Raw genomic sequence first — 23392 nt, 5'->3', positions numbered from 1 at the left:
TCATCACATCAGTCACAATCACCATTCTGTTTTGTGTACTCAGGTGTGAAAAGGTCTGGGCAAATATTTGTGCACCAAGTCAAGAAAATATCCTGTGAAATTCAAGTCTAATTTTACAGTTTTCATCTGGCACAGGTATTTTGTGTTTGCTATAGGACAGTTATTACAAACCCCATGCAGCATGTAAACATCATTAAAAAAAATGATATATATAATTATTATTTATTTCTTAGTAGCAGACGCCCTTATCCAAGGCAACTTACAATTATTACAAAATATTGCATTATAAAATATCACATTACAAGTTATCACATTATAAAATATCACTTAAGTAAGAGCAAGTTTGACTAACAGCAGTTATAACTTATAGTAAATATTTGCTTATTTGAGTAAAGTCCAGTAAGAACATGTAGTAAGGATGATAAATGGATGAGAATGATTTCCCAATAAGAGCAAATAAAAATAAAAAAACATGCATACGACATACCTTTTAAACCCGGGATAATTCTGGTTGCTCTTCTTTGCACTCTTTCTAGAGCAGCAATATCCTTTTTGTAACAAGGTGACCAGAACTGGACACAATATTCTAGGTGAGGTCTTATTAATGCATTGTAAAGTTTTAACATTACTTCCCTTGATTTAAATTCAACACTTCTCACGATATATCCGAGCATCTTGTTGGCCTTTTTTATAGCTTCCCCACATTGTCTAGATGAAGACATTTCTGAGTCAACATAAACTCCTAGGTCTTTTTCATAGTTCCCTTCTTCAATTTCAGTATCTCCCATATGATATTTATAATGCACATTTTTATTGCCTGCATGCAATACTTTACACTTTTCTCTATTAAATGGCATTTGCCATGTGTCTGCCCAGTTCTGAATGCTGTCTAGATCATTTTGAATGACCTTTGCTGCTGCAGCAGTGTTTGCCACTCCTCCTATTTTTGTGTTGTCTGCAAATTTAACGAGTTTGCTTACTATACCAGAATCTAAATCATTAATGTAGATTAGGAATAGCAGAGGACCTAATACTGATCCCTGTGGTACACCACTGGTTACCTCGCTCCATTTTGAGGTTTCTCCTCTAATCAGTACTTTCTGTTTTCTACATGTTAACCACTCCCTAATCCATGTGCATGCATTTCCTTGAATCCCTACTGCGTTCAGTTTGAGAATTCATCTTTTATGCGGGACTTTGTCAAAAGCTTTCTGGAAATCTAAATGCAATTATCCATTTTCAATGTTGCATCCTCAAAAAAGTCAAGCAGGTTAGTTAGACACGATCTCCCTTTCCTAAAACCATGCTGACTGTCTCCCAGGATATTGTTACCATATAGGTAATTTTCCATTTGTTGCATGATCTTGGTTAGCGGTTTGTAAATAACTTCTTTCATTTCTTTGAGTACTATTGGGAGGATCTCATCCGGCCCAGGGGATTTATTTATTTTAAGAGCTCCTAGTCCCTTTAACACTTCTGCCTCTGTTATGCTAAAGTTATTTAAAATTGGATAGGAACAGGTCGACATGTGGGGCATGTTGTCCGTGTCCTCCTTTGTAAAAACCTGTGAAAAGTAATCATTTAATATATTTGCTATTTTTTTTTCTTCATCTATGATTTTGCCATTTGTGTCTCTTAGACTTTTAACCTCCTCTTTGAATGTTCTGCTGTTATAATATTGGAAAACATTTTGGAATTGGATTTAGCCCCCTTAGCAATGTTGATTTCTATCTCTCTCTTGGCCTTTCTAACTTCCTTTTTGACTTGTATTTGCAGTTCCAGGTACTCTTCCTGTGTACTTTGTTTTTGGTCCCTTTTAAGCGCTCTGTAAAGTGCCTTTTTTCGCTGAATATTTTTTTTAATTGATCTGTTAAACAATTTTGTCCATTTTGTTTTAGATTTAGATTTGTCTACTTTTGGGATGTAATTGTTTTGCGCATCTAGTACTACATTTTTAAAAAACAACCATCCTTTTTCTGTGGATGTTTTCTCTGTTTTACTCCAATCTACTTCTGTTAGTCTCTGTTTCATACCTTCATAGTTTGCTGTTCTAAAATTGTAAACCTTAGCTTTAGTCATTACTTCTGGGGTTTTAAAAAATCCTTCAAATGAGACCACGTTGTGGTCTGAGTTTGCCAATGGCTCTCTGACCTCTGTTTTAGTTATTCTGTCTTCATTATTTGAAAAGACTAAATCAAGGCATGCCTCCCCTCCTTCGGTGCATTGACAAATTGCGTTAGAAAATAGTAATTTGTCATTTCCACCATTTCAATTTCGTCCGCCATGCTCCCCACCGGGTTCTCCCATTTAATACGGGGAATTTGAAATCCCCCGTTAGTATAGCTTTTCTACACACATTTCGAATGTCATTGTATAACAGATTATTTTGCTCAGTGTCTGAATTTGGCGGTCTGTAGCATGCTCCTATTATTATTCCCTTTGAATTTTTGTCCATTATTCTGACCCATATTGATTCTGCATTGTTTTCTTTGTCCTGATTAAACACCTGGGCTTCAAGACTATTTCTTATGTATAGCGCTACCCCTCCACCTCTTCTGTCCTGCCTGTCTTTCCTATACAGTGTGTACCCACTAATGTTATATTCGTCTCCATCACTCTCAGACAACAAGTTTCTGTAACACCTATCACATCGTAGTTACTTGTTAGTGCAGTAGCTTCAAGTTCTAACATTTTGTTTCTGAGATTTCTAGCATTAAATACATTTAATAGTTGTCTTACCTGAGTTGTTGCCCTTGTTTTGATGTGGTCTCCCTTCTGTTTTTTTGTTTTCTTCCCCCTTCCTTTCTAGTTTAAATGCTTCTGGACCTCCTCAAGGATCCTTTCTCCGAGTAGATTAGTTCTCTTTCTGTTTAAGTGCAGTCCGTCCCACAGTACCAGGGCCTGAATTGGGAGCTGCGTGGAGTAATCGTTGAGGAAGGGGCGAATTCTGTGTATGTTGCTTAGGAAGAAGAGACAGGAGCGTGTCAGAGTCAAGATGTGCTGAGAGTAGGAGGGGGAGGGGTCAAGGGTGACACCAACATTCTTGGTGGTGGATTCAAGTAGAACAGAGATAGAGAGATCAGCGGTGGGGGAGAACAAGGGGGGAAGAAAATAAGGTCTGATTTGGAGAGGTTAAGTTTGAGATGATGTGATTGCATCCAGGAGGAGATGGCCGAGAGACAGGTAGAGATACGGGAGGAAATGTCGGAGTCAGAGGTGGGAAAGGAGAGGAAGATCTGGGCATCATCAGCATAGAAGTGATACGAGAAGCCATAGGAGGAAATGAGGGGACCCAGGGAGTGGGTGTAGAGAGAAAACAGGAGGGCTGCCAGGACTGAGCCTTGGGGGACACCTGTCGAACGACAGCAAGAGGCGGAGGGTGAGCCATGCCAGGACACCCAGTACATGCACTTGGAGAGGTAGGAGGAGAACCAGGCAAGAGCAGTGCCGGGGAGTCCCAAGTCAGCAGGGGAGGACAGGAGAATTGAGTGGTCAGCTGTGTCAAAGGCAGCAGAGAGGTCGAGGAGAATTATGACAGAGGAGAGGGAGGTGGCACGAGCAGAGTAGAGAGTTTGTGACGGAGAGAAGAGCAGTTTCAATGGAGCGTGTGTATTGAAAGCCAGTTTGGAAGGGGTCGAGCAGGGAATGTGTTGACAGGAAAGCAGAGAGCTGGCGGTGTACTTCTCCCTCGAAGGGAGAAGGGAGACAGGACGGTAGTTCTAGAGGGATGAGGGATCCAGGGAGGTTTTTTTTCTAAGATGGGGTTGAAGCAGGCTTGTTTGAAGGCAGAGGGGAAGCAGCCAGAGAGCTGAGAGACATTGAGGAGAGAGGAAAAAAAAGGGAGTAGAGCAGGGGCAGCAGCCAGGGAGGTATAACACGGCAATCCAACACTTTGAGAGAAAAACACAAATATCATTGGTACTAAAGATATGTATAGGGAAAGTAATACTGCATTTAATGGTTTAGATCACCTGACATCGATGCAGTAAGCAGGGCCGGATTAAAGGACGTGGGGGCCCTACACTAACCCATATTTTGGGGGCCCTATGCATGTTATGGTGAATAGTGTTATTGGCATGTTGGTTAATCCGGCCCTGCGTTGGGGACACAGAATGTGAATGGAGCAGAGCGGGTCAATTGGATATGGAGCGGGGGAGCAGAGCCGACATTTCCATCCCGCTCTCTCACAGCACTGAGAAGAACTGAGCACGGTTTATTTTTCTTAAATACATGTTCGGCCATGGAGTTTGCCCAAAAAATAAAAAATACAGATGCTGTCACTGTACAGTATTTTCCATCATGCCTGTGCATAGTAACCATTAATTTTACAGTTTCAAACGAAAATTAGGAACTTCTATGTTTTGCAGACTTAAGAATTTCATTAAAGGTTTTATATTCAATGTGATTGGCATTGCACTTTATAATTCTTTATAATATTCCCCCGATTGTGGAGCTGCCATATAAAAATGTGAGAAAAGTCATCAGTGTGCCCATCTGTCTGTGGTTATTACATATCCTGTATTGTTTTTATACAGTTCTACGGTTATGCACCAATACAGAGCTGTGAACATGGTTTATATTTTCTGCACTCTTAAGGATAGTTCCTACACTACAGGGTGATCCATCAGCCCCGTTGAGACTCACTCATATGTGTTCGTGGGTTGCTTTGAGCTCCCTATGAGATATTCGGATACAAACAAGCCCAACATAAAGTTAATTTGATACGAATCATATGCAAAGTTTGAAATAGGTGAGTTCACTGTACATGACATTGTAGGAACCTATTAATTGCAAATTGATAGTACCTAACTTTTACTTTATTTTCAATTTACGCATTTTTTCAGTACCAGTCAATAATAATGAGGAAGTGTCTTCGAATTGAATTAGAACAACTTATCTGAACACTTACGTAGGCTATTTTCTTTGCTGATCATAGCCTTTATTGCCTTGTACCATACGACAGAAATCACATGCAAGCGATAATAATTAAATCTCACTGTTAATGATAATTTTAATTAACATTCAAACATCCGTGAAAACATAGAACACAAAATGATGCAATATGGATCACAGACATAAAAAATAGCTTCAGACCCAGGCAGTAAAGTACAAAACCATTAGCAAGTACGTAATATAATGGATCAGTGGTTTTGTTAGATTACCAGGAAGTCCAGCAGCTAATATATATATAATAGCAGTAGAATTATATATACAGCAAAACAAAAACAATGTTTTTCTCTTTATTTTCCAAACCTGTTTGTAGATTCCTTCTACGGACCAGTAGTAGCATTGCATTCAATAGAACAAAACAATGTAGTTTAACAAAAAAGGGAATAACTTTTATGCCCTTTACTTTTTGGATTTTCTTTTGTAGCGAGAGAAACAAACACTATGAACTTAAACCGTTCTTGCCGGCTGCAGACATCCACATTTGAATTTCCTTCAGCCTCCCGCATTGTACACGTTTACCTTTACCCACCTTTTTTTCTAAAATTTCAACCCATAAATGAAAAAGGAAAATATATAAGGCATACTGTGCACATTTGAGACAGAACAGGTTTTTAAATTGGCCCTAAAACTGAAATAAATGAATACGTAAATTGAGGCTGATTCATACATTTTATCCTGCAGACTGATGCCTCTGACTTAGTAGGACAAGGGATGGATCTCTCCCAGGAGGTAGAGCGCGTGGGGCATTTGGTATTGTACATTATCAGGAAGCTACTTGTGTGAGAGACTCGGAGACCAGGTATGCTGTAATCAAGAAATAAATGCCTAGCCGTCATAAAAGATCAAAATTAACCAAAAGCAAGCTTCTGTGCACCTCTCTTCCTGTGTGTGTGGGCCCGTCCGCCCGCATGCAGTTTTTGTAAACTGTCCCAAACAAACACCAACCTCGTGGGGGCCCCAATTCAGCTGGGGGCCCTACTCTATAACGTAATTTGCGTATAGGGCGGCAGTGTGGAGTAGTGGTTAGGGCTCTGGACTCTTGACTAGAGGGTCGTGGGTTCAATCCTAGGTGGGGGACACTGCTGCTGTACCCTTGAGCAAGGTACTGTACCTAGATTGCTCCAGTAAAAACCCAACTGTATAAATGGTAATGTAATTGTATGTAAAAAATAATATAATTGTATGTAAAAATAATGTGATATCTTGTAACAATTGTAAGTAGCCCTGGATAAGGGTGTCTGCCAAGAAATTAATAATAATAATAATAATAATAATAATAATAATAATAATAATAATAATAATAATAATAATAGGTTAATCTGGCCCTGGCAGTAAGTATGTAAGAATGGGTAATACAGTCGTCATTGTTACATCCACATGATTGCCTGTCTATAAAGCACATTTTAATTGTTTATGATTTCTGGCCTTGTCACCCTGTCTATACATTCAAAGACACAATGGTGACAGTGTGCTTGAACAACAACATCCCTTCAACTGCATATGTTGAGCTGATTGAACTTCCTGTGGCATGCTGTAACTGTGTGTGTGGGTCGTCACTGAATAATAATGAGTCAGACACAAAGCATTGGGTGTTGACACACCTCAGGCTGTCAGGCAGCAGCTCCTCCTTCCTTTAGCCCTCGGGACAGACGCTACTCCCTCTTGGACCATAGCTCCTCCTCTGGCTCTTGACAGACAGGCAGCCACTCCCACTCTGGGAGGACAGTAGCACCTCTTACTTTGGCCTTTGAGAAGAGTAACTCCTCCCCCTATGGCTTTCAGGGCAGCTCCTTCAACAGTGTTTACGGTGGCTGCTGGTCTTCACTTGGTTCTGCCTGTGTATCCTGGCAGCCAACTGCTCTGTGCCAATCCTGCCTTGACTCAGCAGGACCAGTGACATCCCACTTTTACACCATGTATTAATTACGTGTGTGGGTCGTCACTGAATAATACTGAATCAGACACAGAGCAGTGGGTGTTGACACGTTGCACAGGCATGCAGATTTAATTACCACAGGTGTTGCCACTAGGGTACCAGAAATGACAGCCTTAGTGTTAGACTTAATAAAGAAAACAAAACAAAACAAAGCTATAAATAAGTTTGCCACACAAGGTGAGCGCTAGCCTCATTAAAAGAGACGTCCTGCTCCAGGAACCTACTACACTATGAAACCTCTCTATGTTTGTTTGGGATCAATCCCCTAAACTGACCTAGTGAAGTCCCGGTACCTCCTGGTGACTCCGGCCTCTTTTTGAAGGCCTCAGCTGGACAATCCCTTCACAAGCACCATCTCAGAATGGTTAGTTAATCCTGCGGAGTGGACGTTGTCCTCCTTCTCAATGTCAACAAGGCGCCCCTCTGTGTAGCCTCAAGCTGTGGCGCAGACGCCTTTTGAGCTCTGCACAACCTCCCTAGGCACGCCCCCCAGCCAATCCGGACCTCCCAATAAGCTCAGCGCCGGGTGAGCCTACCTGCTCAATTGGTTGCCCAGCAACGCGTCCCTGTTCCGCGTCCCAGCTGCACACATTTGCGCAAGAACCTCCGAAAGGGGGCTCCCGAGTGGCGCATCCAGTAAAGGCGCTCCTCGCAGGATGTGCCCTATAGCCTGGAGATCGCAGGTTCGAATCCAGGCTATGTCACAGCTGACCGTGACCGAGAGTTCCTAGGGGGCGGCGCACAATTGGCTGAGCGCTGCCCGGGTAGGGAGGGCTTAGGTCGGCAGGGGAATCCACGGCTCACCGCGCATCAGCGACCCCTGTGGCCGATAGGGCGCCTGTGGCTCTGCAGCGGAGCCGCCAGATCTGTGTTGTCCTCCGGCACTATAGGTCTGGAACCTATAGAACCTCCGAAAGGGCTCTCCCTGTCACACATGCCTCTGAAGTCACTGATTATGATACCATCTAGGATAACTTTCACAAACAAAGACAAGGACATTGCTTGATGCTTGCAAATGCAGCTGGGCTCATAGCCAGAGTTTTCTGTAAAAATAAGTAGTACCCCTGTATTGACATTTAGGGTTTGGTTATTTTAGTGTAGTAACATAATAAAAAAAAAAGTTGAAGAGTGTAGAGTTGAGAAACTTTTATTTGATTTAACTGCTTTGAATTCATAAATTCAATCATCATTTTTCCAGTAGCAGTCTAATGAATGTACACACGTTCCACATTTAGCAAGTGCTGGAAAGAAAGATCTGACAGAAGGACAGAGATGCTTTTTACAGTTGGGAAAAGAAAATAACCATTTAGTTGATCAGTTGGAAGTGAAGATTGGTGCTTATTTGTAGGCACTGAGAAACATATTGATTATTATTGTAACGCTTAACTGACATGTAGGAATTAAGTTATTCTACAATGTATTTAAAACCAAAAATAGAAATTGCATTAGTGAACTTTTTTCCTGCCTGAGGGTTTAAAAAGGTAAAATCTGCTTCACTCAGATACAAGTGGTTTTTCAAGTTCTCTCATATACAGAGGCTGGAGAAGAAAAACAAAATGGAAACAAGTGATTTGTACCCACTTCTATGTAAATAGACATTCCTCACATAACTTTCATTTATTACGTAAATGGTGTCTTCTGTAATAAATAAAACATGCATCTCTCTGTACCATGTAAATTCCAGTCGCAATGGAAGAGACAGGTGCTTCCTCTATAAACAAGATTGCACAAATGGCTAATGTGACTGTAGCCATCTTGTCATCTACTGTCTTCTAATGTAACCTTAGGGAACAATTTAAACATCTTGCAGACTTGTTATGTCAAATCAGTCTTGTCCTGGTGGACAGTAAACCCTCTTGCTAGGTATTTTGGCAAAGGTTTTGTTTTTTGTGCCATTAACAGTCAGTTCTGCAGGGGAACAGATTTATTTCACACAAAGGAACTCAGAAGCAGAAAATAATAAAGAGCTTAGATGTCCATTGTGTATTGTAATATCTCCTATTTTAATAAAAAAAAGAATAAAAAAAACTCAGACATATGCAACACTAGATTTAAATTCAATTTGCAGCAACCTATAATTGCTTAGTTCAACTTTTCATTTCTAATGAGTTTACTTTAGCAACCTTAAGCAACTATATAGTCATGCTTCACTGTGTTGTGTGGTATTTAAGGTTTTAGAACCACGAAAGTAAAATTAGTTGTCTTGATTTGTTCTAATGGAAGAGTTTTTGTGGTCAGCTCAAAAACCTTACACTTCATTTAACAAACAATGATGTATATGTTTCCCACACTGGTAGAAAGTAGAATTTGATGTAGCATTTCGATAGTTATTTTGAGTAATACCTCTTTTATGAGTGGCATAGTTGTTATTTTTACAAGTAACCAGGGCTAGAAGTTAACATTTTAAGGCAGTAGTGAGGATTTGCTACCTGCCTGGAAAGTAGGTAGCAAAATGGTCTTATTCGGCAGCGGTTTATTCGACAAATAATTATATATAAATATAATTGAAAAAATAAACACCTACCTACTGTTTTAAATAGACTGAATATCCCAAACTATCACATAGTAGGCCTATATTTAAATTAGAAAGTATTTATTGAAACCACCTTGTGCTCAACTAAGTAATGGAACTAATGCAATTTCTTGTCGAAATGTATTTTATTTTATCCTTCAGTTCTACAAGAATGCAACCATATTTGTCTTCTAAGCATTTGATATGCCATCAGTATGGTTAACCAGGTTATGTTTCATTGATGCAAATTAAGTGGTACGAAATTATCCTCTTATCTGTCTTCAGTTGTTGACTGAGATTTCGGGAGCTAACAAATCATAAAGCGTTAAAAAAAAAAAAAGTAGCGTGTGTCACATTATCGTTGATTCCTGCATTTTATGACCTTATAAATTATAAAGTTACAACCACAACTAAGCTGCAGACAGAGGCGCTAGATGTACCAAACAATGTGACCTCAACAAGGTGTACTGTGTTCCTGGCAAATTAATACAAATGATTACAGTCACAGCCTGTCGATTAGCGAGGGGCTGCACAAGAGAACCAAAGGCAGCTGCAGTTGGCCAGTCTCTTCAATCAATTGGCTAAAAAGATGACCAACCCCACCACCCCTCCCCAGGGTCCAGTCCGGAAGCGGCGGTGGCTCAGGCCATGGCGGTAACCCCCAATTTAACCATAATGACTCCGGAGGACGACCCGGAGGCCTTTTTGGTCACTTTTGAAAGGGTAGCAGAGGCAGCTCAATGGCCCAGACCGCCTGGGCAGTCAAACCTCCTGGGGAGCACAACTTGGCAGTCCAAAGTGTTGCCGTCACAAAAAGGTTACCACACTCGGTTATATTGTGACGAGACTGGCCATTTTTTAATGAACCCTTGAAAGAGAACACAGTGTGTGTGGCCACTTGGGCTCAACCAAGAGGGGAACAATGGATTTGGCGAGATTTTCCCCTTGCAGTCTGACCTGTTTAATCCCTGCAGCCACCTTTAGGAAAACAAGAAAGGAGTGTAGGGTGGAGAGAGTAGAGGGTACTAGACGTAGAATGGAAGTCAGACCAAATCCCACCAAGAAAAATGGGGGGAAAGGAGTGGGGGTGCAGTGTGAGCTTCAGGGTGTACCCAACCATGAACCCCCCCAGGTTGTAACATCACCGGCCCTCGATACATTAGTGTTTCTGGACCGGAATATATATGTAGGATAGTGACTGCTCGCTGAGGTTTGCAATGGCACAGGTGCAGTGTGTAGCGGGCAGGATGGTGAACAATTCGGCTCCAATATGTTACCCATATTTTGCTGTGAAAAACCAGCTGCTGTATCGGGTGTCCTGGGAGGCAGAGACCGGGCAAGTGGTGCAGCAGTTGCTGGTTCCTCAGCCTTTTCGTAACAAAGTGCTCAGGCTGGCCCATGATGTTCCATTTGCAGGGCACCTCGGACGTGAAAAAGACGGAGGAGAGAATCCTGGCCAGATTTATTGGCTGGGTATCTATACGTGGCATCATGTTCGAAATTCCAATTCATGGCAGAAAAAGGGATTAGGCCTAATGTAATGTAAATACGTGCACTAAAATAATACCCAGATAAAGTTTTATTAAATGGTGACATAAGTTAGCTATATGTGTAAGTTATAGTTTGATGGTGCAATATATAAGGTGTATGTTTGTGTATAAATAAAGTTAAAGCACATGTTTCACTCGTTAGACAAGAGAAGTACACAAAACAAAACGGATAGATAATGCACCTCAAGATTGTATTTAGTCTATTATTCATACTGATAAAACAAGGAAGCCATTACTTGGATCATGGTAACGTTATAGCTATTTGCTCCTGTTGTTTTTTTTTTTTTCGTAGTCAGAATTTTGATAAAGTAATAATTATCTTCGTATTATGTGTTCATTTTAGCATGGGTGATTAAATTTGCATTTTATAGACACCAAATAAACTTAAACTTAGGTCATTGCCTGTTATCAAAGAATCACAATAATTACAATTTTACTTTTTTTCTATAATAAACATACCTTGAAATTGTGTCCATGTTATGATTTGTAACAGTGTTTGTATGATTTGCATTGTGGGCCTCTCGCATATCTACAAACTAGGAAACTATTAGCAATGGTTTCCTGCTTTATGAAAGATAATGTATGCTTTTAAAAAACTAATACCAGTAATTATGTATGTGTTCTCTCAGGGTCGGTCATATAAACTGCAGTGTAAGGTATCAGAAAAATGTTACCGCATAAAAAACTAGTAGCAAATTAAGAGTTTTGGGTAGCAACGTGCTACCAAATATACGTTAACGTTGAGCCTTGCAAGTAACGTTCTCAACTTAATAGGGAGGTGCAATGAAAATCAGTAAAATAGCAGAGTTTTCTAGCAGAGTTTTCTATAGTTTATGTACTTGTTTAGCTCTTTTTAGCTTCTGAAGCAGAGAAAATAATTAACAGTGGGGGAAAGGCAAAGGTCAACAAACACTCAGGCTAACCACATCTGTCAAGTCTAACTATAATGCATTAGTGTAGGAAAAAGAAAGTATACACATTATGTGTCATATTCAGCTAAATTTGGTGACAGAAATCAAAACACTAAGTGTGTGGGAATTGAAACTAAAACTTTTTTTGACAAGGAAAATGTGAGTATAAACCAGATGTTATCTGTAGTTTAACCTGATACATTTTACGTTTTGCATTTGTAAAGCATGCCCCCTTTATCAACAACTTCTTGTAACCCATATAGTAAAGAATGGTTTTAATGTATTTAGCACACCAAAAATGCCAACCCACTGAACTACCATTGGCAAAAGGTGGTACGGGCAAAAAGGTAATCTATATAAAACAAGCCGAAGGCATATAGTGATGCAGAATACGCTTCAAGTAAAAACAGGAAATATATATTGCATTACATCAAGTCAGTGTGGTTTCATTCAAACCCTTAGATGTTTCAGCACTTATTTCATGACAAGCTTGTGGATGGGTCTGCCATCTTCACAGATCCCAGGCATCTATTATCCAGCTCTGATACAGTCCTTGAATCTCTCCAGAAAAAATTGAAAAGAATTGTAACATGTAACATTGAATCTGTTTGGGTTTATGAAATGTGTTTTACATACCAGCATGTCTGGATGTTATGAAATGAAATAAAGTGCACCCTTTGTCAGTTATTCATCCATCCTCATCTGTGCTTTGTTTAACCTGGGCATCTATTACATTTGAACCCTAAAACATGGGCGCAGTCTACTTTTCACTTATGAACATGGAACTGTGAGCATTTTTATGGCAGTTATCCTTGTTATTTTCAGTTGTTATGTATCCAAGGACTTCGTTTTTTAATTACAGTTTTATTCTTCTACTGCGTTTTATTATTTGCCAAGGGGATATTTAACTTAAGGTGTTTTATGTAACTGGGCACTGATGTTCTGGTGTTATGTCTGTCTGTGAATTAGCTTTGGTTCACCTTCAAAAACCACCCCTGCAACTGGCACTAAATGATAGTGCACCTGTTCACAGCTGTTTGTGGAATGCTGCTGAGAACATAATGGCTGTGCTGTTGTTTGCTTACTTGCAGTCTTCCAAAATCCATTTGCTCTGTAAAGCATTATTAGATAGTGTATGAGTACATACAGATGTAATTGTAGCTGTCTGAATTGATCATTTCTCTGCACTTGGACTCTAGTTGAACTCTTCTTACTATACTAAACAGCTGCCAGAAATCATGTACTATAGTGCCCCTAATTACAGTGAATGGTGAATTAATTTAATAATGAAAAGCAGGAGAAGCCTCTATGATTTGACAACTCTAATATTTCTTTGTTTTATTTTAAAGTTATATAAAACACTTGCTTTCAAAAAATAAATACTTACGTTTTTTATTCCTGTTGACTTTTCATTCTTTAGTTTTATTGCTATATCTAATGCTTTTTGTATTTACTTTGTATTTTCCATAACTGTAAACACCAACAAATAAGATATACAAGTAATGTACCGGTAGTACTAGTAAAGCAGTACTATACAGAAAATCTCTTTACAGATTCAAAACTTCTCTTTTAAAAATAGTTTTTGTTGGTACAATATGTGTATTTAGTTGATGTATTTTTTTTTTTTAAAGATTATGACCTTATGTTTTATTCTTATCAAATTCATTACTTGTGGTACAAAATCAATTTCCTGTGCCATCAAGTCGGGTTACAACCTCTAAACACACATCGGCTTACACACCAACTGCACGTATTCAAATGACTTATTCAATGTATGCAGCCTCCCTTTACTGACATTGAGATCTTCATTGCCATGGAGTGCCTTTTTGTAGTAGTGCGCTATGTGAGAAAACCAGAAATAGTTCCTACTATAATTTCAACCCACACACCATGACCTATATGTAATTGCTTTCAAGATTAGAGCCTCTCTTTGCAAATGAAAGAAAGAAGAGAAAATTGGCTGAAATATGGATTGTGCTCAGTTGTGGCTTAGCAGGGTTGCCCTTGGCATTTCAGCAATAGATATCACCAAATCACGCTTCCCATGAAAGCAAGGGCAGAGGTTTCTAGCCCTGACAACTTCTAATTTTCATTTAGTCAAAATGGTGCTCTGATGTATGTGGGCTAGCAGAGGGACAATTTGAAATGTCACTTTGAAATGGTAAACGTTCCAGTAGACATATGTTCAGAATTACAACAATTGAATGTCTTTTAATGTGGTGGTGGGTGGGAGGTTCTTCAATAGAGTTCTGCATGGAGGCCAAGTTGTTCGATGTTGCACACATACAGTGACTGTCAAGCTGGGATTTATATCCAGGATCTACTAGCTCTTTGTCCTCTGTTCTGACCGTTAGACCACACATATTTAAGCATATTGGTACATACAGAGTAAATAACCTTTAAGCCCAAAGCCCCTTTCATACTGGCATGCTCTACCCGGGTCAGCTACACGATTTCACACTGCAATGCCCCGTAATCATCAACGTCCACATGACCACCCTTTCATCTGTTCAGGCTATCAAGATGGCGTACTTGTTATGGATGCTTCATCGCTCCATGCCATCCCTGCAGTAATCTGGCTCATGGTGTGTCTCACTCAACAGAAATATGGCTAAACAGAATAAACAGAAATGGCTCGCAGGTTCCTTGCAGAAGTGAAACCTTCACGCAGGCGTGGCTGTATGTTACTTCATCCGGTTACAAATGCCCATCATGCATTTTGTCTCGCTCGACCCGGGTCACAGCATATCAGCCCACATCCTGAGGTGGGTGCTACCAACTCGTATCAAGCTAGGGTCGAGACCCAAGTAGGAGCGCTAGTGTGAATAGCGCTTAACATTAGCATAATGCGGAGTTTTAACTGGATGGGTTAAGTAATTTTGACTTGTATTTGGTTACTTTCAAAATCCACTCATAACCCCATCCCTAGACATCCAGGGCATGCATGTTTTTGATAAATCTAAAGACTCACTTACCCAACTGAGCTAAAACTTGGTTACAACCACTAGCTATTGAGATTATTTGGCGGATAAATTGATATAGAAATGTATCCAGTGTCTAGTAATAGAGTTTTGTATAAACACTAGCAACTTGTCTGCCATTTGAACAGAACTGTAAACAAGAAGTTAATGCTTTTTTTTTTCTGAACTCGGTTCCAAATGTTCCTTCCCTCTTCTTGGTGATGCTGATTTAAAAATGCCTGAGGAGGGAAGGTAAATTGATATTGAAGCTGTGGGATTAGCACATCTTTTTTATTCCATGCCATGCTAGCTGATTGCTAGCCCCTGGGAAATTGTTGTTGTCAAAAAGAACAAGATTCATCAGCATTGAAACACTAGCAACCGGAAATAAATATTTGTAGAATGACAAGTTGGCAAAGGGGCCAAAACTGTAACCTCAGACTATATATTCCTATCACACAAAACCACACGTAACTCAAGCAAACAATGTTTACTATAAGGAGATGTATTGTGTTATATTTTACCAACATTGTCTTGTGTTTATCTGAGAGAGCCTGGGTTCTGTTGTAACAGGTGGAGTCTGAGCATGAACCAGCAGTGCTTTCATGCCCAGCACTGGATAAATGTACCAGTCTAACAGACACTAGAGCCAGTTAGACTTACACAGGAAATGACACACCAAGTAATGCCCAGTACCCACTCCAGCAGGATAGCCATTTCCCCACCAAAATAAAGTCTCCTAATTACAAACATGCTTTGTGTGGTGTGGGAGCTTTTACTTAAGTAGAGCACTGGGGTAATTGATTCTTCTTTTGACTTTCCCGTCTACTATGTTTGCATGTAAATATTATGTATGCAAAGTCTTTGATGCTGTTTGTTTTTGATTTGGGTTATCAGCATCATTCTTACTCGCATTGCAGCTGCCACCAGACACTGAAAAGTTTGAGCTTAATTCAACTGTGAAGATGTTGTCAGTTGATTTGTCTATGTGGGCTAACCGCCTACTCAGCAAAACTGGAATTTGGCTGCACTGTGCATTCATTGGTTTTTAACACTGTAACAGGGTGATGTTACATTCATGGGTCATCACTGAATAATACTGAATCAGACACAGAGCAGTGGTGTTGACACGCCTCACAGGCACGCAGATTTAATTAACACAGGTGCTGCCACTAGGGTACCAGCAATGACAGCCCAAGTGTTAGATTTAATAAAGAAAAAAAAAGAAAACAAAGCTAAAAAGTTTGGCACACAAGGCAAGCGCTAGCCTCATTAAAAGAAAAGTCCTGCTCCAGGAATCTACTACACTATGAAACCCTCTCTATACTGGTTGGGATCAACATCACCTAAACTAACCTATTGCTGTTGCTCACGTCCAGGCCTCCCAGCGAGCGGGTCATTGTGACGGTCCTGGCTGAGCAGAGCCTTCACAGGCACCGTCTTGCAGTTGAAGGGTTCCGTAGCAGTTAATCCTGCGGAGCGGACGCTCTCCTCCTCGATGTCAACAAAGTGGCCCTCTGTGTAGCATGGAGGTGCATTTGCTTCGAGCTGTGGCGCAGATGCCTTTTGAGCTCCCCGCAGCCTCCCCGGGCACGCCACCCCAGCCAATCCGGACCTCCCAATAAGCTTGGCGCAGGGCAAGCCTAACTGTTCAGTTGGTTGCCCAGCAACGCGTCTCCTGTTCTGCGTCCCAGCTGCACACATTTGCGCAAGAACCAGCGAAAGGGCTCTCCCTGTCACAAACACTTAAAACACTATTCTTTCCATCTACTTCACTCCTACGGTTCAAACACAGTTCAAGTATGCTGGCCTTTCCTTCAGTTTCAAACATCACCCCAAGTGAAATGTGCTTTAAAACAAATCTTGCATCCAGAAAAAATGTGTATGTCCTAGCAGTCAATATTTAATAACCCCCGCTCTATAAGTAGCAATTGTGGTTAACTCTGAATGTTATGTGAAATGTAATTCATATTCCTAACAACTAAGCATAAATCTGTCATTCAGTGCAGGACTGCATTTTAAAATACAATTAATAACACTTAGCTGTTATACTGAAGAAAACAATTTACAGTTTATTGAGGAGTTGTTGAGGAGGAGACACTTGGGTTAATACTGCATTGTAATAGCTATCATGTGTATATTGAAAACCTGGCAATAGTGTGCCCTCCAAAACAGGTAAGGAACTGTTAGGAAAAACAGTTGGCAAATAATGTCATTGGTTAGTTGTTGGGAGTTGGAGCAAGATGCAACTGGTACCATGAAAGTAAGCACCACACAAATTATCAAATTATCAAGAACTGGTCTACTTGCAACTAGTGACTGATTGGGAAAGACAACAGTGGCAGAGGACTGTAACATCTGAAAGGCACCAATAATATGAATAGTAACCTTAAACCTTGAACAGGTTTCAGCAACTAAAACAGAATTTTCACTGTAAAGCAATGGGCTGCTGATGCTTTAGAGAGAACACCCTCTTTTTCATGCCACATTCATTCACAAGGGTCTCAGATATGTAGTTTTGAGTTTTAGCAAACATGTATTTTCATTTTAAAACATTAAAATATGGTACTAGACAAGATTAAAGAACTCTCTGTGCATGCATCTGTTGTGTAGTCGTGTGTAGCACTTTCTTGGTCTTTTCACCTGGAGAGAAATGTTTTCCCCCACCCTTAGGGCCTTCTGTTGTGCCAATAACCAAACAGCTGCTTCCCCTAATTAATGACATTAGCCAGTAAGATGTTTTGAACCTGAAAACACTGCTGTTGTGAAATTACCTTGGAAGTGAAGCAGTAATAGATTTCCAGGAGGTAAGCAAATTCAGAACTTTCTTTTACCTGGTTTAGTGTTTTAAAATGGAAATACATGTTTGCTATAACGTGTTTATTTCAAAGCTGCACATTTGAGACCTATATAGTGAATAGAAGTGCAAGACAGTTAAGACTTTTATAAATTATTTTGTTAGCTACAATCACATCAAGTAGACATACCCCTTCAGCTTGACAGTATTTATTATTAGTGCTAGCAATTAACAGGTAACAATATTAAGCTGTCTTAATATTGTTAATTTCTCTGATTTTCCAAAGAATGATAAAGTTATAGGGCATGTGGGAGGGTTTGGGGTTTCACTGAACACACGGGAGACAGAAAGTTTCTTTGAAACCACCTCACAGGCATCCAGTCTTTTGTTGATATACCTGCTGATGCACAGGACCTGCTGATATACAGGACCGGGTGCTCGGTTCCCCACATCCAATCTGTACTGACCCAGTTTTCGCCAAAACAGAAAGATCAGGTCTCAGGTCTGTGACATCATCTGCTTGCGCCACTAACAATGCCACATGTTGCAACCATGGCTTCAAGAGGTTTACATGATAAATGTATTTTTCTCTCCAGCACTCCGGCTGGCAGATCTCATAGTCCACCATCCCAAACCAGCGTGTAACCTCAAAAGGTCCTTGCCACTTTGTCAGAAGTTTAGACTCAGAGCTGGGTAATAATAGAAGCACTTTTTGCCCCGGCTGCAACGTGCACAACCGATCCCCCTTATAATATTGGGACTCCTGTCTGTGTTGAACCTGCTGCAAATTGTCATGCGCCCACCGACCCACAGACTCAAGATGTTTGCGCAGGTCCAAAACATACCAAACTGTATGGGTCGAATTGTCCTGCTGCTCCTCCCACATCTCTCTGACCAGATCGAGCACACCTCTGGGTCTCCACCCATACAGCAGCTTGAATGGAGAAAACCCTGTGGAAGCCTGGGGCACCTCTCTGATAACAAAGAGAAGGGGAGGAATCAGTTGGTCCCAGTTGCGCACATCACTCGCAATAAATCTATGCAACATGTTTTTCAGGGTCTTATTAAAACACTCCACAAGCCCATTGGTCTGGGGGTGGTAAACCAAGTTCCTGATGGTCTTAATCCCCAAAAGTTTACATGTTCCGTGGACCAGCCATGACCAAAAGGTGCATGTATCCCGCCGTGCTCCTCTCTAGCGGTCTGACTATATCCACCCCAATACGCTCAAACAGAGCTTCCACTAGTGGCAATGGTGCCAAGATGGCAGCCATGACTGGAGTGGTGAATACTGGGCTTGATAGAGATTGCTGCAGTGTTGGAAGTGACCTGTTTGTTCATATCGTTGAGCCCTGTATTAACTGAAGCGATTAAGACGGTGATGGGGTGAATGAGGGGCTTCATGTCTTTGAAAATGTTGTTGAAGCTGAAGGGTGGGACCTGTTTTGCTGGAGAGGAGGGTGGTGCTGCCGGCCTGCCCTGAAGCTCTGAGCGAGAGAGTCTGCGGAAGCACGCTTGAGGATCAGGCAGCATGGTGAAGCAGATATAAAAGTACAATAAAATATTGAAGAACGCCATACTATATCTTCCAGCAGGGATATTGATATTGTTGTCATGCAGGGTTTTTTAAAAGTTAGATGAGTGGCCAATCCTTATAAAATAGCTGCTCCTGAGGCTGAGCCTGCTGGCGGCGAAGTTTTGATCTCTGTAATGCCGAGGCAGCAGATCTGGTTGCTGAGAGAAGTCTGCATTGGAAGTAGACGGTACTGATTGCAGGCAAGGAGTATAGAGAGATTCAGCAGACAAAGTTTCGTGGTAGATTTAAATGGAGCTAAGGCAAGGCAATCACTGACAAGGGAAAGACGATGTCTTGTTGGCGGAGCTTTGAAAGTTTAGCGGTGGGCCATTTTTTTTCTAATGAAGATGCAGAGAAAGTTGAGTAATGGAACTGCGCTTTGAACGGCGCTGCAACTGGGCTGGAAACTGGATGGAGCAGGAAAGACTTCTGCAGCAAAATAGAGAAGTTGAATGATGAGAAGAATCACCGGAGCAGATGGTCTTATATTATATATATATTATATAATATATTGGCAGCTCTGTGCATAGAAGTGACCTGCAGTGAAAGGAGTGAGGCAACGAAGTTTACATATAGCGACGTTAAGCTGAAGCACGAATATTGGCATCTGAATGTTTGCTACAAAGCAAAAACACTAGACAGGGGAAGTGCGTAAGATTGCGCTTTAAATAGGGAGTTAATAATGATGATAGACATTAATTAAGCAGCCCCAACGCCCTCCCCCTGAATCTCGCACAAATGCTAACATATGTAGCGGTACTGTGCTGGAATTAGCTTTCATTTTCAAAACAGCTTGGTTGTGGTTGTAACCTTATATAATTTATAAGGTCATACAATGCAAGATTCAACGATAAGTGGCACATCTTACTTTTTTTTAATTTTAGTTTGTTTGGGATATTTTAAAACAGTAGGTAGGTGTTTATTTTTTAAATTATTTTTATATATAATTATTAGTCGAATAAACCTCTACCAAATAAGACCATTTTGCTACCTACTTTCCATGCAGGTAGCAAATCCTCACTACTGCCTTAAAAAGTTACTTCTAGTCCTGCAGGAACAACTATAAACATAATTGTTTTTTTTATTTAGAATGATGCCAAATATACTATGTATGGGATGACATCTATACGCAAATGTACTCATATTTTTAAAGGTTATTTATAAATAAGTAAATATATTGTGTGTAGGCTAGGGTGTTTCTTATTGTATAAGAGCTGTCATGTGGTGGTCGTCTCTTACAGGGTTTATGATTATTATTACAAACAGAATGGAACAATAACTTGTTTCTGACTCGTTGAAAATATACCCACTGCTCATTACAATTTCCACACGTCAGCAGGCTCAGCTAAAATCACTGTGGCTAAAACAGAAATATATTATGACATTACTGAAAAGAATGTAAATTGTAATGGTGAGAAGGATTGCAGAATATTTCATTGTTTGACGATGGATGGTCCTGTATGTATCTTCATTATTTCTTTAAATAAATGCTTGTTTGTACGGTCTCACCCTTATCCACAAGTTGTTTAGCTTTCAAGTCCACTCAGAACTGCAGGCTGCTTTAGCAATGTAGGAAAGATACATCCACTCAGAACAGCAAACCAACGAATTTAATATACAAATATATTTACATTTGTATTTATTTGTATTATTATTATTAATTGATATGTATTTATTAGGTAAGACAGAGAGGATATTTAAACTTGTAAATGACTCCATAGTTACTAAAGTTAACTGTAAATGGTGTAGTTCTTTAGAAAATAAACTATGTAGCTTTGAGAGGGTGTATTTGTTTGGGGGTTTGTTGAGTTTTCATAAAATAAATCACATATCAGAAATCCACCAATCACAGTGGCGTATTTGCCAAAATCCAGTACATCTTATCCTGTGTACATATGTCATCCTATTAACTTTACTCTTTTATTTTTTAAATATTGATGAACTTTACCGGTTGGCCTACACACATTATTAGGGACCATAGCAGTTCCTTCTGGACTGAACCATTGAGTAGAATCTTTATTTGTGTGATTTATAATAAGTTCATATGTTGTGTGTACAGTGTCACTTATGTATAAGAGATGTCATTTCCCACAGATTGATCAGCCAGAACCGCTCAGCTTCACTTTGTGGTCCACTTTCCCAAACTGCACAAGATGACTTATATAGATCTCTTATAGATTAAGAGACACCCTACACATAATGTATTAACTTATAATATAACTGAAATGGTTCAGCCCCTTAAACATTTATGCAACAGTCTCTGCAATAGTACAAAGGAGCCTTCCTACCAACATCCAAAGTAAGTGACTGGGGTTTGTTAGAGTTAGGGGGGAAAAAGTACTGTAGAGGAATAATGGGGTACATAAGAGCAACAGGACGTAGATAATTACTACATCCGTGCATGGCTCAAAATGAATGTAACATATTAAATGTGATGTGGTGAACTTTAGGGCCATGGTCTATCAGTATGTCTGCCAAAGATTAATTCTGATCTTGTTTTTATTGAAATTAACTAGACAGTCTCATTAGAGAGCCTTTGCTGTCAGACGGGGATTAACTCCATTGTTGGAAGAAGTTTTAACTTTTGATCCCTGGAAAGGCCTTGAATTCCCAACCCCACCCCTTGGAGACTGACATTTTCCTTTTCATTGTTTACAAGGACATCCGTCTGGGATTTCGACATTCACATGAACCCCCTCATGTCTGGCAAAAAGCTGAACTGAAATAAATTGACTCAAGTACCTTGCTTTATCAGGCTCATTGCAAGCACAGGGACAGGGTGCAGTAAAGTGAAACTATTCCATGCTTGGGGAGGGGAACAGTATATGTTATCTTACATCATAACTGAAAAGGAATCCATTATGCTCATCATAATATACCCACAAGTTACTGTATAGCCTAATCACCCACATAGGAGCATGTGCTTATGTAATAGGAGTGACCTTTTACATTAGATAAGCGCATGGGCTTGTATATATATACCATATTCCTTTGAATTTAATATGACCTCAAATTTACGACGCAGACCAAATTTCCCGCCCTCAATTTGAGGAAAAAATAAAACATCAAATAAATATGCATTTACAAAGATACAGCCTCAATTCCGCACATGGAGGCAGTTTGCGGCTGTCTGCTATCACACAGAGCATTACAGTTATGTGCTGCTTCTCATTTCCAGTCGTTATAACTCACACCTGTTTTTCTCCCAATTTGTGAACTGTGGTATTGCTTGGCATGTCAAAAAATACGGGGGTCTGATCAGCATTTCCGATCTGTCCAAGCTGGTACTGTTTGTTAGAAACGCTGAAATTGTAAAAGCTTCTCTTTCTGTTCCTCAGGAAGCTAATGACGCTTCTTTGCAAAGGGCTTCCTGTATGTCATGGATAATTTGAGATCAGGCAGTAGCATTTTGGTTCGTCTTTTCTCTGCAGTAAGTCATGTTGCTGCTTGTGTATTCGGGCAGTGACGTCTTTTGTTGGTGATTTTAATACACACATCACTACTGTACTCCAATTTAAGATGTGGCTATTTTTGAGAAGCAATAAAATGGTTAAAAAAGCATCTTAAATTCGAAGTAATACGGTAATCGCTTGCCAGCAAAAAGTCATATGGAGTTAGCTAGATATGTGGCCCTTCTGCCAAAATGGACACAGTTCCACGGTAAAGGACACTGTTAGAAACAATATTGTACAGTATAAATATCACACAATTGGCCCCACCACTGATCAAACTTTAAAATAAAGCAATTATGTTTTCTACGTAAGTAACTTTAAATCGTAACTGTTACGTAGCAGCCTAAATGCCACTGCTCTGCTGAAACAGTAATTTGGGTTGAAGTCTGAGAGAGTTATGCCCTTGGCAGCATAAGATGGGCCAAATAAACAATTTTAAATACTTCACAGAGTGTTTAGGTGGTGTAATGCATTAGCCTTTCACCTCAGGCCCAGGGTTTGAATCCGACTTAAGAGAAATAAGGCTAATGGTCACAGCTTAGTCCTCAGCTAAAACTTGTTACAAAACCGCCATACAATTCAGAACCATTGACACTGGCCACCTTTGCAAGCAGATTGAATAGGCTTAGCACCTCCCTCAGTCCCTCAGAGAGTGGTCCCTTCAGTGCAGCCATGAAACATCCTCACAGGGAAAAAGGGGTGACTCACATTGGTACTCTGATTTGTCGATAGAGGGTGTTTCCAGCAG

The 23392-nt window shown here is 40.2% G+C and overlaps 1 protein-coding gene across 1 annotated transcript in view; it reads left to right on the top strand.

The window, feature by feature from the left end:
• The window catches only part of LOC117435603 (beta-1-syntrophin-like), a 62392-nt gene that overhangs the window by 7738 nt on the left and 31262 nt on the right, over positions 1 to 23392 (top strand). The window lies entirely within an intron of this gene.

This window comes from Acipenser ruthenus, chromosome 3, assembly GCF_902713425.1.
Source record: "Acipenser ruthenus chromosome 3, fAciRut3.2 maternal haplotype, whole genome shotgun sequence".
Taxonomy (NCBI): Eukaryota; Metazoa; Chordata; class Actinopteri; order Acipenseriformes; family Acipenseridae; genus Acipenser; species Acipenser ruthenus.
Note: the sequence above shows the minus strand (reverse complement) of the source record. Positions and strands in the feature narration are given on the sequence as shown.